Raw genomic sequence first — 19,284 nt, 5'->3', positions numbered from 1 at the left:
CCGTCTAAATTTAAATTTAAAGTAGAGGACACAGAGGGCCTTATTGATGCTATTATTGATACCTTACAGATTGATAAAGGGAATTCAGATTTGTTAACTCCTCATGATAAACTCTATGAAGGGTGGCAAGACAGTGAAGGCATTGTTTTTCCAGTTCATAAGTCTATTCGCCAGTCTATCCTAAAGGAGTGGACCGAGCCTGATAAAAAACTTGTTTTTTCTAAAGGAATGAAGAGAAGATTCCAGTTTAGTGAAGAGGAGGTTAATTTATGGGGTAAATGTCCTAAACTTGATACGCCCTTTTCTCAGATGGTTAAAGAGGGAGAGTTGGCCTTTGAAGATTTAGGCTCTTTAAAAGATCCGTTAGATCGGAAGACGGACGCTTTTTCAAAATGTACATGGGAGGCTATTTCGGCTATTTTTAGGCCGACTATAGCTTCTACGTGTGTATCAAGAACCATGTTGTTGTGGTTGGATCAATTTAAATATAAGATTCAGGAGGGGGCTTCTAAGGAAGAACTTCTGGAGGCCTTAGAATTACTTTTTAAAGGCACTAGCTACCTGGCAGATGCATCAGCAGAAAGCATCAAGTATACAGCGAGAGCAGCTGGGTTAGCCAATGTTACTAGAAGATCAGTTTGGCTTAAAACTTGGGAAGGAAGTATCACTTCAAAATCCAGGTTATGTTCAGTCCCTTTTACAGGTAATCTGTTATTTGGGCCTGAATTGGATGCTACTTTGGAAAGGACTTCTAGTAAAAAGGTCTTTCCAAAGAAAAAGGTTACGCAGCCTACCAAACGTCCTTTCAATAGGCCACATAATCAGCGTCAAGGACAGTCTAAAAGGAAAGGATGGTCCTTTAACAAAAATGGTAAGGGGGGTTTTCTTATCAAGCCCCAGGATAATAAGAAACCCCAATGACCATCAAGTGGGGGGTCGACTGAAGAACTTCAGCGAGGTGTGGAGAAATTCAGTCGCCAGCCCATACATTTGCGCAATTGTGAAAATGGGTTATCGAATAGAGTTCAATTCTGTTCCTCCCAACAGATTTATGATAGCAAGAAATCCGGTAGATGCGGCAATGTCGCAGGAATTGTCTCGAATTCTGAAAGTCATGGTAGATCAGAAAGTGATCATTCCAGTCGTTCGGTCGGAACAGGGAAGGGGGTTCTACTCTTCCGTGTTTCTGGTAAAGAAACCGTCGGGGAAATTCCGGTTAATTCTCAACTTAAAGAAATTAAATCCGTTGGTCAAGTACAAACGATTCAGGATGGAATCGATTTATTCTATCAGAAATCTGTTGGAAGCAGAGTCATTCATGGTCAATTTGGATCTGCAGGATGCATATTGGCATGTTCCCATTCACCCATATTCACAGAAATACCTCAGGTTTGCCGTATCTCTAGAAGGCACTCTGTGTCACTTCCAATTTACTTGCCTTCCCTTCGGGATCAGTTCAGCACCTCGCATTTTTACAAAAATTATGGCGGAAGCGTTAGTTCCTCTCCGGGAGCAAGCTATCCAGGTGATTTTTTATCTCGACGATATTTTGATTTTTGCCGATTCAGTGGAGCTTTTGAAGGCACATCTAGAGACTTCTTTGAGGTATCTGGCAGATCTGGGGTGGTTGGTAAATCGAGACAAATCTGTATTGATACCAACTCAAACGATAAAATTTTTAGGAATGATGGTAGACACGTCAGTTCAAAAGATGTTTTTGCCACAGGAGAAGATAGACAAGGTTATGAACGAAATAACCGGTCTACAAAAGAACCCAAAAGTTTCCTTAAGATTGATAATGAGAACTCTGGGACTTTTGTCTTCCACAGCTCCAGCAGTTCAGTGGGCTTTGGCACACCAAAGGCTGCTTCAATCTTTTCTATTAAAGAACTGGGACAGATCTCAGCGGAACTTGGATCAGGAAGTGATGCTTCCCTTAAAGAGGAACTCCAGTGAAAATAATGTAGTAAAAAAAGTGCTTCATTTTTTACCATAATTATGTATAAATGATTTAGTCAGTGTTTGCTCATTGTAAAATCTTTCCTCTCCCAGATTCACATTCTGACATTTATTACATGGTGACATTGTTACTGTGGGCAGGTTATTTAGCTGTTTCTAGCTGCTCTGTCTGTTACAGATAGCTAATAACAGCTATTTCCTGTCTCTGAACATTGTTACATTGTGGCAGTTTGCCAGCAGTACTGCGGTATTCAGAGCCTCTTGTGGGAGGGGTTTCAGCACAAAATCAGTCACACAGCGCCCCCTGATGGTCTGTTTGTGAAAATCATTGTCTTTCTCATGTAAAATGGGGTATCAGCTACTGATTGGGAAAAAGTTCAATTCTTGGTTGGAGTTTCTCTTTAACAGTCATCCGGGATTTGGAACAAGGGAAATCTGTCCCAGGGGAACTTATGGGTATACCCCAGAGAAGTAACTATCACAACAGATGCCAGTGCTTGGGGGTGGGGTGCTCACGTGGAGCATCAGGCCTTTCAGGGACAGTGGAATCAGGAAGAGATAAAAATTCTCGTCCAATCGGAAAGAATTGAGGGCAGTAAAGTTGGCTCTCATTCAAGCACAAAAGATTGTACAAAACAAACATGTTATGGTGAGGTCAGACAATTCCACCACTGTGGCATATATAAACAAGCAAGGGGGCACGAGGTCGGAATGGTTGCAAGAGGAGGCAAAGGAAATCTGTACTTGGGCCCAGGTGAATGTGCTATCTCTGAAAGCTCTTCATCTGAAGGGTCTTCAGAATCTAGACGCGGACAAGCTAAGCAGGAATGCTGTTCTTCCGGGAGAATGGGCCCTGAACAGAGAGGTTTTTGCTCTGATTTCAGATGTCTGGGGTGTTCCTTCAATCGATCTTTTTGCGACGAAGCAGAATGCTCTTCTGCCAGTTTTTTGCTCGATAAATCCAAGGGACGAGCCTTGGGGGATAGATGCGCTGTCACAAGTATGGAACTTTCCTCTGGCGTTTGCTTTTCCTCCTCTGCCTCTCATTCCATTAGTCATCAAAAAATGGAAGGAGATTCAAGCCCCATTAATTCTGATTGCGCCGGTTTGGCCAAAAAGAAGTTGGTTCTCAATTCTAAAAAAGTTAGCTGTGGAACCTCCTCTGAAGCTGCCGGACAGGAAAGATCTACTGTACCAAGGAAAGCTTTGGCATCCGGAGGTGGAAAAGTTAAAACTAGCAGCCTGGATCCTGAGGTAGTTTGGCTTAAGAGCAAGGGACTTTCCAGTAGAGGTATTCAAACTTTATTGAAAAGTAGAAAGGATTCTACCAGAAGTATGTATATTAAGTATTGGAAAACTTTTTTTCATTGGTTAGATTCTTCCTCCTATGATTCTTTTTCTATTCCAGCATTATTGGATTTTTTGCAGGAAGGTTGGGAAAAAGGTTTATCGGTCAGCACATTAAAAGTGCAGGTTTCAGCCTTGGCTGCCATGACAGGTAAAAAATTAGCTGCGGAGGACTTGGTGGTAAGATTTTTTAAAGCTATTAGTAGACAGGTTCTAACAAAAGCACCTAATGTGTCCCCGTGGGATCTACCGTCAGTGCTAAAAGGGTTATCCAGGACTCCATTTGAACCATTGGACCAGAGTGATTTATTGCATGTTACAATTAAAACTGTGTTCCTCACCGCCATATCTACAGCTAGGAGGGTCAGTGAGATACAAGCGTTATCTTGTAAGCCTCCATATTTTCAGGATTTAGGAGACAGATTAGTTTTGCAGACAGACCCAGGGTTTCTTCCCAAGGTGGTGTCCAAATACCATAGATCTCAATCTATTGTTATTCCTTCCTTTAGTATCCAGGGGGGGAAAAAGAAGGATAAAGATCTGTACCTAGTAGATGTTAGAAGGTGTATTTTACACTATATCAAGACTACTTCAGAATTTAGGAAGTCGGATTCCTTGTTTGTCCTATTTGGGGGTAAGAATAAAGGTTGCACTGCATCCAAATCTACTATATCTAGATGGATTAAGAAAGCTATTAATATGTCTTATTCTTTGTTGAACCTGGAACTCCCGTTGTCCTTCACGGCACATTCAACTAGAGCAGTAGCATCATCCTGGGCACATAATTCTGGTGCTACCCCGGAGCAGATTTGCAAAGCCGCTACGTGGTCAAGTTTTAACACTTTTGTGAAACATTATAAGTTGGATGTGTTATCAGAACAACAGCAAGCCTTTGGTCGTAAGGTCCTGAAGGCTGCTACCCACCCTGAGGTTTGATTCTTGCTTATCATCTCGGAGTCTTGTCCCAGAGGATCACTGGATAAAACAATAGTTACTCACAGGGTAACGTTCTTTCTAGTGATCCTCTGGGACAAGAGTCCCACCCGATTGGGGTATAATAGATTAATTCTGTACTTGGTATGGAGCGGTTCATAGTATAAATAAGTGAAAGGAAGAGTTCTAGACAGTTATTATTTAAGACTGAGGGGAGATTCTCATGGCCTTTCTTTTATAGGGGAGGGATTGAAATATTTCCTGGAAGGGGCGTGGATATCTCGGAGTCTTGTCCCAGAGGATCACTAGAAAGAACGTTACCCGGTGAGTAACTATTGTTTTCTTCCTTATCACTTTGCAGTTTTTTTTCCTGTTCAAATCCTAAAATTGATTAAAATGCAACTATTGGTAGCTCTTTGTCACTGAATCCAGCTACGCAGCTATCAATACTCGGCGTTCCTGCCTGTCAGCAAAACATACATTTTTTTTTTCCCCCTCATGTTGAAATCTATTGAATGCCTACTGTATGTGCAGTATGTTGTAGGATTTGTTCCCGCTCTAATCCAGATACAGATGGCAGTCTATGTGTATATTGCCACCTTAAAGTGAATCGAGCACCATTTTTAGCTCCCAGGGCATCGCAAAAGCACATTCAAATGCATGCCAACAATGTGTCTCATTATTTAAAAAAAAAACATAAATAAAAAAAGTACCTTTTTTTTATTTTATTTTTTTTTTTTTTTTTTTTTTTTACATTTGTAAGTTCTCAAAGGTTTTATTAGCCTACTTCGGCCAGCCCGACCACAGAAGTTTCAGGCAGCTAATGACTAATTAATTGAATTGTTTTATTGCACACATTAGCATGAACAGAGGGGGGTGGGTAATTAAGATAACTGCTTCAAAGAGTTTATCCAGAGAGGTGCTGTGAAGATGGCATCTGTGACTTCTGTAAATAAGGACAGCTAAAGGGGGGAAAAAGGTGTGTAGTTTCCTTTACAAAGGAATTGAACTTAATCCAAATCAGTGAAGGCTCGTTCACATTAACCTTCCTGGTGGTATGGATGAGCTCAGCTTGTCCATTGCCGCCGAGGCTGATATCTCTGGCCCTGCTGGGCCGATTTACACCAAATAAACTGCGCCACACGCAGCTAGTACTTTACTAGCTGCGTGTGGTCTTCGATCGCCGCCTCTAAGAGTCCCCCCCCCCCCCCTCCCCGCCTGAGCCCTGCGCTGCCTGGACCAAACACTTTCGGGCAGCACAAAGGGCTGGATCGGAGGCGTCTGACGTCAGGACGTCGGCTGACGTCCATGACGTCATCCCGATCATCGCCATGACGACTGGGTAAGCCTAACAAGAAATCCCGCTCTCTGCGAGATTTCTTGTTGTGATCGCCGAAAGCGATCAGAAGGGCGCACCATGTGCGCCCCCTAGTGGGCTTTTATGCTGCCAACTTTTAGTTGGCAGCATGAAAAAAAAATTACGTTAAAAAAACCCTGCCGCCCGCACCCTGGCAATTTAAATAGAACGCCAGGGTGGGAGCGTTTTTGCCCTTTATTCAAGCGCAGGCATTTTTTCAAAATTGCCCTAAAAGCACTTGTGCAATGACTCCCTATGGGAGCGTTCACATCTGAGCGGTTCATTTCCGATCCGCTCAGCGAAGTGGTGCCTTGACCATTTTTGAGGCAATTTCACCTACGGTAAATGGAAGGTATAGGAAAACCGCAAACATTCACAAAATTGCTTTGTGCCGTGATTGCATTTGCGTTTTTAAGAATCAATACATTGTATTTATTCTTTTCTGGGTCAAAGAGTTCACTTCCTGACTTGCCGCACTGGAAAAACACTTAAAAAAGCGCTTTTACCAAAAACGCATCATGCAGTGGAGCGCTGGGAGGGGAAAAACGCCTTGCCGCACAATCGCAAAACGCTTGTATTTGCGATTACGATTTTAGATGTAAACATGCCTGACAAATGCCCCCTTTTCCACAAGAAATCTTTACCTTTTCTCAAAGTATCATAGATCTGTATGGCTGATATTGTGGTGAAACCCCTCCCACAGTGTGATGTCATGACCGTGGTCCTGACAGTTTCTGACCTGTGAAACTTGTTGCATTGTGGGAAATAACAGCGTTTTACAACTGCCAAGCAAGTAATATCTCCATCTGTGCATAGAACTCTCAGTAACGAAAATTCCACAGAGATCACCTGGCTGGACTAAAAATGTCACCACTAGTGATACATTTTAGAATTTAAATCTGGGAGAAGAAAGATTTTACAGTGTGCAAACAATGACTAATCTATAAATTAATGTTGTAACAAATGAAAATGTTGTTCATTATTTTCCTCCTTAAAGTGAACCTAAATTAAACAAAAAAAAAATCCATCCAGTTTAACTTACCTGGGGTTTCTACCAGCACCCTGCAACCATCCTGTGCCCGTGCCGGGACAAACCGATCCTCTGGTCCCCCGCAGTGAGGCAGTTGCGTTTCTGACAACTGGACAGTCGATGGCCACTGCACCTGCCTTGAGCGCCTCTGGGCGTGCGCATCCTCAGTCACGCTCCCTTCTCCGGTCCTGCACATGTGCAGTGTGAAAAAGTCTTTTACTTGCGCATATGCAGGATGCTCCCGCTGATGGGAGCATGATCGAGGACGTGCGAGGCCAGGGCCATGCAGGCGCAGTGGGTGGCCACCGACTGGCCAGTCGCTAGAAATTAAACTGGCTTGCTGTGGGGGGACCAAAGGATCGGTTTGTCCTGGTGCAGGCACAGGACAGCTGCAAGGGCTGGTAGAAGCCCCCCAGGTAAGTCTAACTTTTTTTTTTTTTTTCCCCCTGATTCCTGGTTAAAAAATAAAAATATAGTGGATTTCTATGAATGCTACACCCTGACGGCTGATCCATGTCATGTCTGGCAAACAATGCATGCAATGTAATACGTCTATTTTTAGTGTCGTCTGAGTGGCATTTGGAAGCAGTAAACATTTGAAAAGCATCCCATAGACCCTTTGTATCGTTTGGGACCAACTCTTCCCTTGCACTATGGTGATTTCTCCTGAACTTGCAGGTAAACCTATGGTTAACAATCTTCTGTAAGGCGTGACCTGACAAAGGAATTTCTTTCCCCTCCAATGCCAACCCTTAAAGGACATTTGAGCTGAAATGTTAGATTTGATCTACTTACCTGTGGCTTCTTCCATCCCCCAGCAGTCTATCTGGTCCTTGGTATAATTCCACTGCCCTCCAGTGCGCCGCTAGCCCCTCCTAAAGAACTCTGATCACAGCTGTGGACGCAGGCTATTGTGCATATGCCTTGTCCACGTGACTCTCTAGACCGGACTTCAGTGGCTGGGAGTGCTCTGCAGCAGTGCAGTTTAGATCCTTGTGAACCGCATAAGCACAGAATGCTCCAGTCCATGGGCTTGAGTGGGTCACGCTGATGTGCCAGCCCATGCACTATAGCCCAAGACCACAGCTGTGGTTGGGAATCTTTCAGAGGGTACAGTGGCAGCCTGGAAGGCAGCAGAAATACAGCGAGGGGCCCGGCCACATGTCTAGGGGCGTGCAGGCCATGTGGCCGCGCTGAGGGGGGGGGGGGGGGGGGGCGCGGCATGATGGGAGGGGGAGCCACGGTTCGGGGAGGGCGGCACAACTTCTCCCTCCCTTCCTCTCTCCGAGGCCACCCAGGAAGTACTCCAGGGTCACAGCTTAGCTTCTAATTGGAGGAAGCTAGTGAGGCAGGGGAGCTATGCTATGGGGGGGAGGGGGCTGTGTGTCGCTAGCCTGGCAATATTTGAAGGGGGGACAGCAGAGCTTTGGGCTGGCGGCGGCTATAGAGACACAGAGGCATGTCATTGGGCACATGACATGCCTCTGGGTCCTATTAAGATTTTAATATTCCGCCTCTGGTTCTCTTCGTTTCTCAGGTTTTTCTTTTATATTTAAACCGTTACAAAGTAGGTTGAATGTTTTTTACGGTTTCTAATCAGTGGCAGCCTATTAAGTGTCCCAAAGCTAGAAAAAGGTCAATAGCTCATGTATTTTTCTCTCTCTGCCCTCAGAATTTGTATTCTGCCAGGAAAACGTTTATGGCTATAGTTTGCTTATCACTGATGTTTACTATATTCCTGACAAGCTACTGAAAAGACAGAAGCTGTCACTTCCATGACTAGAAATGAACTCCTTTCAGGCAGCAAAATAAAACCTGGTTCTTATTTTGTTTTGTACAGTACATACACATGTTTATCTCATCATGTCACATATTGCCTCAGGTACAATTGAACAAGTGATGCTAGGTGATAAATCCTGCAGAAGATCAGGGAGTGTACTGCAATAGGAATCTCTGAAACTGACACATTACTGAAAAGAGAAACAAGCCAATGTAGGTTTCGGAAAAGCTGGTAACTATTTAAATCGAGGATTCTTCAGTATATTTATATGCAGGACTCCTACAGCTTTTGAAAAATGTTAATGTAATCACAGGCGACTGGAGATAGGAAAGCTAGTGTCTAATGTAAAAGGCAAAACCAGCCCTGGAATGAGGAATCTGTGACATTTGTGAAGCTAGACTGAAGCTTTACATAAGATTGCCTGAGAGATGGATGTTTTGAGATCTAGGCATTTGTTCTGTGTCATAGCATTCATTGTTTGCATTACTTAAATGCTTCCCCCTATCTGCTTGCCACATTAGGAATGTACAACATATGAAAACCTTTTGTTGCTGTGTAAGATCTCTGTCTGGGAACATTAGGCTCTGATTTATTAAAGGGGGACTGAAGTAAGAGGTATACATAGGCTGCCATATTTATTTCCTTTTAATCAATACCAGTTGCTTGGCAGCCCTGCTGGTCTGTTTCTCTGCAGTAGTATCTTAAGAACACCAGAAACAAGCATGCAGCTAGTCTTATCAGATCTGACTTTAACCATTTCAGCCCGCGGGGATTTTTCACCTCATGCATCGGAGCAATTTTCACCTCCCATTCATTCGCTAATGACTTTATCACTACTTATCACAATTTATTGATCTATATCGTGTTTTTTCCGCCACTAATTAGGCTTTCTGTGGGTGGTACATTTTGCTAAGAGCCACTTTACCGTAAATGCACTTTAACAGGATTAATAAGAAGAAAATGGAAAAAATTCATTATTTCTCAGTTTTCGGCCATTATAGCTTTAAAATAATCCATGCTACCATAATTAAAACCTATGTATTTTATTTGCCCGTATGTCTTGGTTATTATACCATTTAAATGTTGTCCTTATCACAATGTATGGCGCCAATATTTTATTTGGAAATAAAGGTGCATTGTTTCCGTTTTGCGCCCATCACTATTTACAAGCTTCTAATTTAAAAAAAAGTTTGTAGTATACCCCTTTCAAAAGCATATTTAAAAAGTTCAGACCCTTGGGTAACTATTTATGTCTTGACCGCCTAACGCCGATTGGCGTAAAGTCCTGGGGCTATAATTTGCATGAGATCGCCTGCACGCGCATCTCATGCTCGGAGGGCGGAGCTCCACCCCCTCTTCAGTAGCCGCTCGGGAGACTGTTAGACGGCGATCACGCTGTCTATTTACACTGTGCAGCGCTGCGATCAGCAGCAGCGCTGCACTGGGGACAGCCGTGTCACACGGCTGTCCCCCTGGGGGACAAGAGAGCGATCGACTCTCATAGGCAGAAGCCTATGACAGCCGATCGCCGTAATTGGCTGGCTAATCGGAGGAAGGGAAGAAACAGGGATTTTTATTCAAAAAAACCAAACAATAATATTTATTATAAAAAAACAAACATGGGGGGAGCGATCAGACCCCAGCAACAGAGCTCTCTGAAAAAGGGGGGTGAGATCACTTGTGTGCTGTGTTGTGCGGCCCTGCAGCTTGGCCTTAAAGCTGCAGTGGCCAATTTTACTAAAAGTGGCCTGGTCACTAGGGGGGTTTAGCCCTGCAGTCCTCAAGAGGTTAGTTGTAATTTTTTTTTCCATTAATTTTATTTGGGGAATATTTTGGTGTGGGACATAAACAATCAATGTTTAATGTTTTTATATGTGTTAATTGTAATGAAAATGTGTAGATGTAGTTTTACTACAAGATGGCCACCTTCATTTTTGGTTTCCCTCCTTGTACTTCTCGTTAAGCGGAAGTACACGGGGGATGCGGAAATCTTTCCGGGCAGAAGAGCCTGAGCCTCACAGGTGAGCACTTCGGTTTTTCTGCGGGGGAAAGGGATCGGTGATCAGGAACCATGTTCCCTTTCACTGATCCCAGGGCTACCGGGGGAGCTACCGCATCAGAGCAGCCGCCTGGACGTGAGCTTCACGTCCGGGCGGCAGAAATAGTTAGTCTGAAACGCCTGATCTGCTGCATGCTTGTTCAGGGGCTATGGATAATAGTATTAGAGGCAGAGGATCAGCAGGGCTGCCAGGCAACTGGCATTGCTTAAAAGGAAATAAACATGGCAGCCTCCATATACCTATCTCTTTAGTTCCCCTTTAAGGAATCTCCAAGGCAGAGATGAATGGAAATCATAAGTGAGCCTGCAGAATTGGCCTAGATTTATTATCTTCGGTCTAGTAGACCTTGCAGTGAGACTCATGTGGGGGCTGCAATATGTACCAGATTTTTAGGACTAAAATGCTCGATACACATGTTACGTTTTTCCATTCAATAGATGCGTTCGATTGATAAATTCAGTCATGTCCGATATTCCTCTCAATCTTTTTACCGCTCGAGTTCTCATAGAAGTGAATGGAAAAAGATAAGGAAAACGAGCGGAAGATAAGAGAATTGAGTGGAGAATCGAGCTGGGTAAACGTATTGTGTGTACGCAGCATAAGACGCACCTAGGTTTAGAGGACAAAAACCAAGGGAATGGTGAAGGGACATCTTGTGGATTATGCCTCCTTGTACCTCCTGTGTCCCCCATGTGTCGTCCTCTGTTCCCCTTGTGTCCCCCATGTGTCCTCCTCTATGCCCCTTTGTGTCCTCCTCTGCATAGGTACAGTACAGGAAGTCTCTGACATTGTGGCGGGTTAGAGGTTTGTATTGGCAGGCGATCACAAGTCAGGAACTCCCTGCATTTCATTTAGAAGATAGGGATTCCCCCCCCCCCCCCCCCCCACACACACACACTTTAAGGGGAGAAAAAGTAAGTCTTCTAGTCCAAAAAATACAGTATTTCCTGTTAAATGATAGCAGACCTGCTGATCTTTCTGGCTTCGGGAGTGTCTAAATCACACACCCGAAACGATGATGTATTGGAGGCCTCTACATGCGCTAGATTAATGTCAGCTGAGGCAGGAGATGATGACCGGCGTGTGTACAGCAGCCCCCAACCGCTGCCCGGCCAGTGATCTGCCAGACGGAATTATTCAGCCAAGAAATGGCTGACATTTCTGTTCTTCCCACTTGCCCTGCTACCCCACCTTGTGACATCACATATATGCCACTCCATCGGGCATCCAAACCAACTTGTGTAGTCGTCCCGTCCCCCCCCCGCCCCCTCCCGCCGCTTTGCAACAGAATGTGCAGTCTTGGCTGAGCAATGTCGCCCGAGGGACAATCGGGCGACATCCATCTAGCGTATGTACTAGCTTGAAGTATTGTCAGATTCTCTAGTCAGAGCACCTAATCTGCATTCTTGTTTAGGGTCTATGGCTTAAAGTATTGGAAATAAAGGATCAGCAGGACAGCCAGGCAAATGGCATTGTTTAACTCGAATGAAGTATGGCAGCATCCGTATCCCTCATACTTATGAATGTGGTCCCTGCACTGGTGTGCTCCTCTGGATGGGAAGGCAGCCTGCAGTCATCTACTGTAAGAATGGAGGCAATAAGAGCACTTAAAGAGTAACTCAAGTGAAAATAATGTAGTAAAAAAGTGCTTCATTTTTTACCATAATTATGTATAAATGATTTAGTCAGTGTTTGCTCATTGTAAAATCTTTCCTCTCCCTGATTTACATTCTGACATTTATTACATGGTGACATTTTTACTGTGGGCAGGTTATGTAGCTTCTCCTAGCTGTTTTGGCTGTTAGAGACAGCTGTAAACAGCTAATTCCTGTCTGTGAACATTGTTACATTGTGGCAGTTTGCCCAGAGTACCTCGGTACTCAGAGCTTCTTGTGGGAGGGGTTTCAGCACAAAATCAGTCATACAGCGCCCCCTGATGGTCTGTTTGTGAAAATCATTATATTTCTCATGTAAAAGGGGGGTATCCGCTACTGATTGGGATAAAGTTAAATTCTAGGTTGGAGTTTCTCTTTAAACCTTTGCTATATACGTTATTCCATAAATGGGCCTACAAAAAACTGGGCATTATTTTTATATTGTTGGATTCCCAGGCTGGTGGGTGATAGGATTGGTATTGCCAAAACGCTAACAGCCGTTTCGCTTAAAGAGGATCTCCAGCCTAAGCAAACATACTGTCATTAAAGGGAACCTGAACTGAGTAAAATTATTTAAAATAAACACATGAGGTAACTTCAAATGAACATTACATAGTTGCCTTGCCATCAGTTCCTCTCAGAAGCTCACCATTTTCTTCTGACAATGATCGCTTCCAGTTCTGACAACATTTTGTTAGAACTGAAATATATCAGTTGCTGTGAATTATATATCAGTTGTTGTCAGTTATAGCTGAGAGGACAATTGATGTGCCAGGTTTTTATCCATGTGGCTATGGCTCAAGTGGACAATGTTACAGTTTAACAGTGTGCTGACCAGAAAGCTGTTATGGGATAATAGCCATTTTCAAAATGGAGGACAGAAAATTCCATTGATCACAGTGGACAAACAGGACTCCGGAGAGGAGAAAGATTGAGGAGTAGACTACACAGGAGGTATGTATGACCTGTGTATGGTTATTTTGACTTTAAATTTTCAGTTCAGGTTTTCTTTAAGTTACATTAGTTATGTTAATTAAAATAGGTAATATAATCTCTTACACACACTGTTTTAAAAGAACAGGCAAATGTTTGATTTCATGATGGCAGCCATCTTTTTGGTTGAAAGGAGGTGACGGAGCATGAGACACAGTTCCAACTGTCCTGTGTCCTGGGCACCTCTCCCAGTTGCTAGGCAACGTGTATAGCAACATAGGAAATCCCATCATGCTCTGCACAGCGTCATGGAAAAAAAGCCTGGGCTTTTTTTCTTTGATGGGTGGAGCTTAGCTAAAAAAGCAGCTAAAATGATGCTTTGGTAAGAAAAACAAAGTTCTGATGCTGTGAAACTGTTAAAGAAACACCAAGCCTTTTCAGTTCTGCTGAGTAGATTTTTAGTCTGGAGGTTCACTTTAAAGAATGCTTGCTCACAGCTTTCAAGGTATGGACAGAAAGGGTAAAGACGCCTGCTATTAGAAGCTTGTGGCAAATGTGCCCCACCTGTAGACCTCTCCCACACCCCTATGTGACCAATCACAACGTGATATGGTGAAGGTGCATTCACGCATGTGCACAAACCAAACCAAAAACAAAAAAACAAATTACGTGCATGTACAAACGTTGGCTATGGTCTGATGTCTCCATACAAACGTTAGATGCTGCCTTTTATAAGCACAGGTTTCCTCCTTCCTTCTACTGCTTGCAGTCATCCACATTTGAAGCTCTTGAGGACCACATGTAGGCCCGGATTCAAGCCAAGGTCCTTGAGTTTCATGCCTGTGACTTCAAACGTTATGGCTGGTACACTACACCTGTGGCTGAATTACTAATCAGTTGGGTCCATATTGGACTTAAACATTTTTGTTTTCTACAATAATAGTCCAAGGTTTTGGGGCCCTGCAGAGCTTTCTTCTCTAGGAGTGGCTCAGCGAATATTTAAAGCCGTTCATGCCGTGAGACCACCCAAATTTAATAGCTTGAGTTGGCTTAAATCTATTTAGGTTCTGGTCAAAAGTTTTTGTTCTTAGGATCTAGTGCTGTTCTGCTTTGTAGTCTTTAGCAGCATTCCTAGGCGGCTTATCTGAGAATATAAATTTTGAAGTCTTATAAATGTGAATGTTTGGCAGTCGGTTGCAGAACGGTATGGTCCTTCTTCAAACAATGACATTACGTCTTAGGCTTGTTTTTGAAAGCTATGAATGCCAAGCTGGCATTATGTATTTGTGGCCCGGTCTGAACTTTGGATTGTTGCTTTTTGAGATTGCCAGATTTAGGAAAGTAGATTGCCACTTTCTGTGGGATTGCCAAATTCCTCTAATATGTTTATTAAATGCTCTTGCTCTATTAAATGTTCTTGCTAATTTTTGTATTGATAAAGCGGTGATCAGCCTGATTACTAGAGGTGGTTAAAGGACCACTCCAGCGGAAAACGTAAGCAGTTAAAATCTGACAGAACCGACAGGTTTTTAGACTAGTTCAACTCCTCATGGGGGCTTCTTGAGGTTTTCTTTGTGTTCAAAAGCCTTTCTTGAATGGCAGTTGCTAAGTTTAACAACTGCGTGCAAAGGAGGAGATTGGCTGGTATTGTACTATTTTGGCAGTTAATCTGTTTTTCAGAAAAATGCTTATAAAACAAAGAAAATCCTGAGAATTCCTGATGAGATGGTCTAGTCCAAAACCTGTTGGTTCTGTCAGATGTTAAAGTGAATCTCCAGACAAAATCTACTCAGCAGCACTGAAAAGGCTTTGTGTTTCTTTAAGTTTCACAGCATCAGAACTTTTGTTTTTCTTACTTAAAGTGGATCCGAGATGAAAAACTAACTATAACAAGTAACTTGTCTATATATCTTATCTAAGGTTTAGATAGTTTACACAGCAAATCTGGCTGCATACAGCTTAGGTAGCCATACACTGGTCGATTTGACATCAGATTCGACCAACAGATAGATCCCTCTCTGATCGAATCTGATCAGAGAGGGATCGTATGGCTGCCTTTACTGCAAACAGATTGTGAACCGATTTCAGCCTGAAACCGTTAACATTCTGTGGTGGTGCTGCCGCCGCTCCCTCCCGCCCGCATACATTACCAGCTCCGCCGGCGTGACTCCAGTCCCCAGGTCTCCGCTGTCTTCTCTGGTCTGGTCTCCGGGTCTCTTCTTCCTGCCCGGCAGGAAGTTTAAACAGTAGAGCGCCCTCTACTGTTTAAACTTCCTGCCGGGCCAGAAGAAGTGAAGCATGCCGGAGACCAGACCAGAGCGAAAACGGAGCAGTGGTGACCGGGGTGAGTCGCGCCGGCGGAGCAGGTAATGTATTGCCACTCTATTGCGTCTGTTGTCGGGCACTCTAACGCCGCTAGCGACGCGCTCCCTACCCGCGGGCGATCGACAGTAATTTCCCGCACGGAGCGATCGACTGGATCAATCTATTTCGGGATGAAATAGATCGAAATTTAGTGTGTAGCGTGAACGATGTGACAGCAGATTCGATCCCAGTGATCGAATCTGCTGGCGTTCGGCGGGGAACCGGCCTAGTGTGTGGCCAGCTTTAATGATTTATTCCTGTGATACAATGAGAGTGGCCATGTTCTGTTTGTCATCATTACACAGGTAATCTGCAACTGCATCTCCACCCCTCAGCCTGTGAAAAATTCACTCCCCCCCCCCCCCCCTCTCCTCTGCCTCTGAAATCAATGGCTAGTTACCTCCTCCTACTCCTACCCAGGCTGAGCTTCCATAAGCCCTGGGACTGAGTGCCTTGGCGTTTTAGAGAAGCCGTGGGCGAGGCTTGTTTAGTTTATAGAGAATTAGAGTATTAAAACAAAAAAAAAAAGTATTTGGCTTGAGGAATGCCCTATAAACTATATGTAAGGAACACAATCATGCAATGAGTAAAGGTTCATCTCGGATCCACTTTAAGCTTCATTTTTAGCTGCACAGAAGCTAAGCTCCACCCCGCCAAAGAAAACTCCCTGGGCATTTTTCCCTTGATGCTTTGTAGAGTATGATGGGATTTCAGATGATGATCTCGTTGCCTAGCAGCTGGGAGGAATAATTAGGACATAGGATAGTTGGAACTGTCTCGTGCTCCCTGTCTCCTTTCAACCAAAAAGATGGCTGCCCTCATGAAATCACGAACATTTGCCTTTCTTTTTTAAAACAGGGTGGGTAAGAGATTATATTACCTATCTATTTTAATTAACATAACTAATGTAACTTAATGACAGTATGTTTGTTTAGGCTGAAGTTCCTCTTTAAAGGAATACGGTAGGGAGGTTGGGGGGAAAATGAGTTTAACTTAACCGGGGCTTCTTACCCAGGGAGTGGCCCGCGCAGACACTCCCCGATGCTCCGGCCCTGCCTCCGGTTCACTTCTGGAATTTCAGACTTTAAATTCTGAAAACCACTGCGCCTGGGTTGCCGTGTCCTCGCTCCCGCTGATGTTACTAGGAGCGTACTGCGCAGTCAGAGACCATACTGGGCCTGCGCAGTACACTCCTGGTGACCTCAGCAAGAGCAAGGACATGGCAATGCAGGCGCAGTGGTTTTCAGACTTTAAAGTCTGAAATTCCAGAGGTGAACCGGAGGTGGGGCCGGAGCATCGGGGAGTGTCTGCGCGAACCAGAGGCATACAAAACTGACAGGACTGGACTGGAATTATACAGATTTATGTGTGAACACGGCCATAGAAAATCATGCAAAACTGATGCCAACCATCAAAAACTGACAGGACTTGGACACCTTTTATGTGTGAACCCAGCCTAAGGCTCCATTTACACTTAATCAGTTGTTCTCTGAAAGGACAACTGCTTTTCAAAGTAATTTCCATGTTTCCCAATGGCTCAGTTCACACTATATGCATTTTAGCTGAAAGATTTTTCATAATGCACTGCTATGGAGAAGAAAAGAAAAAAAACTCGTACCAACTGATTACGTGTAAATGGGGCCTAAAGGGGCCCATACACTGGTCGATTTCAGCCATCAATTGATCGATTCTATAGAATCGATCGATCAGAAAATGATTCTGATCAAATTTATTGATCGATCGATGGCCCATAGAGTTGCATTGGATCTAATGGTCCAATAATGCGTCTAGATCGATTTTCCAATTGATTTCCTATAGATTTCATTCTGAAATCTATTGGAAATCTGTTCCTAGTGTGTGGCACACATCAGATAGATTCCTTTCAGATTTGACTTGACAGGCATCTGACAGAAATCTATCTGATGGTCGAATCTGCTGCAAATCTATACGTTTATGGCCACCTTAAAGGGATACTTAAGGCTTGTGAAAAAAGTTTTACTTACCTGAGGCTTTCACCAGCCCCCTGCAGCTGTCCGGTGCCCACGCAGTCTCCATCAGATCCTCCTGGCCCTGCTGGCGGCTACTTCCAGTTTCGGCGACAGGCGCTGACAGGTTGGGAACGCAATAGCAGTATAGAGGGCGCTATTTTGGTCTTGAACGCGTTCCCAGCCTGTCGACAAAACCGGAAATAGCCGCCAGCGGGGCCAGGAGGATCTGATGGAGACTGTGTGGGTACCGGACAGCAGCAGGGGGCTGGTGGAAGCCCCAGGTCAGTAAAACTAAATTTTTTTCCGAGCCATAAGTGTCACTTTAAGAGGTAGCAGTTTGTGGCTGCAATGCAAGTCGCTAGTTTGCTTCTACTTTTTCTGGCAATAATAAACACTTTGGCAATCATTTACTCCATTCAGTGAATTCAATGACCGTGAATGAATGACATTATAGCAATCACAGCACACTGATCACCATGGAATGATGCTTGGTGATACATAAGTGTTTCAGACTTTAAAAAGAAACAAAACAAAAATCATCTGTTCAGCATGTAGTGTTTTGGGCAGCACAATGTAATATAGAAGAAATATTGTTTGTTCTGCCGCTTTGGTCCCCTGGCCTGATTTTTCTCTATTGAGGTCAGTTGAACGAGGCACAACTGGTAAAGGACAGGCCAGACATTTCCCATATTCTGTATTTCAGCTGCTTATGTAGCTGTGTGCTTTGTGGTAAGCTGTAAAAGTCACAGATGTTTGCCAGTGATTACCATGGCAACCTCACAGGACGAGCAGAAGTATTTCCAAGATCATTCCGTGTGGCAGCATTGTCGGGCGGTTGCTGTGGCTGCAGGTCAGTCGGTCGCTCTCCAATGTGCAGCCACACAGAGAGCTCCTCACACACAAGAGGAATACATGGCTGGGCCACCCCCGGGCCCCGGTGTTCTCTTGTTGGAAATCTATGAATGTTATAGGCTGGATGGGGTGCTGAGTGCACACAGCCTGTAGCTGCCTGCAGCAAGCTCTGTCCCCATAGATGGAGAAGCTGTGGAAATCCCTAGAGCTTTCTGTTGTGGGTAAATGACTAGAAATTAGATTAAATGATTAAACAGCCTAATGAGTGCTTCTAGTGGTGTTTTCTTCCTGCACAGAGCAAACCCCTATTGGAGAGGAGATCCAGCACGGATGAGGGCTAAAAACGATAACTGGGTGGAATCTGGCACTAATTGCAAATGGGATAACTCGGTAGAATCTGTCTTCAATTGATTTTGGAATTTATTATTTTTGAAATTAAAAAAAAAAAAAAATGTAATCAATTTTTCTGGTAACATTAAAAAAAATCTGAACTATGTATCAAACACGTGTTCAATTTCCCCCCCATTATGAAAACAATTTTCTTGGGTCTATACATTAATGAATGGATAATTCTGCCATACACCAAGCGATTTTTATTTACTTATTTATTTTTTTCATAAAAATTGATCCGAAAAATCCACCACTTCCGATCGGTTTATATCGAAAAAAACAAAACAAGAAATCTGATCAGATTTTTTGCTCAAATAAAAAAAAGCTTTAGATTTTTCGGGGTCAACCAATGATTTTATTGTATCGTGTGTGTGTGTGTGGCTATCTTTTTATAAAGACACTTTTTTCTATCCTAGAGACAATTAAATGAAAGTAGATTTTCCCACAATGCAATTCTATAAAAACAAAAAAATAAACCCAAAGGCCTCGTTCACATTACAACATGCAGATCGCCTTGTGATCGGAACGCATACGATTGCACACCATCTGCGTTTTGATGCGTTGTGTAGCTGATCCCATTCACTGAAAGTGAATGGGTCAGCCGCGCGTTTTGGGAAAAAATGGTACAGCATGCGT

The 19,284-nt window shown here is 43.7% G+C and overlaps 1 protein-coding gene across 8 annotated transcripts in view; it reads left to right on the top strand.

Annotated features, from left to right (window-relative positions):
* The window catches only part of WDR37 (WD repeat domain 37), a 248,229-nt gene that overhangs the window by 52,764 nt on the left and 176,181 nt on the right, over positions 1-19,284 (top strand). The window contains exon 3 of one of the 8 annotated variants that reach the window (XM_068235812.1): positions 4,481-4,563. The exons of 6 other annotated variants lie outside the window; for them this stretch is intronic. The gene's annotated coding sequence lies outside the window, so the exon portion shown is untranslated. Of the gene's footprint in view, positions 1-4,480; positions 4,564-7,246; positions 7,305-19,284 lie in introns of those variants that run through there. One more of the 8 variants, XM_068235814.1, reaches the window with a different exon arrangement.

Source organism: Hyperolius riggenbachi, chromosome 5, assembly GCF_040937935.1.
Source record: "Hyperolius riggenbachi isolate aHypRig1 chromosome 5, aHypRig1.pri, whole genome shotgun sequence".
In the NCBI taxonomy this organism is placed as follows: domain Eukaryota; kingdom Metazoa; phylum Chordata; class Amphibia; order Anura; family Hyperoliidae; genus Hyperolius; species Hyperolius riggenbachi.
The sequence above is the reverse complement of the archived record's forward strand: the minus strand, read 5'-3'. Positions and strand labels throughout refer to the sequence as shown.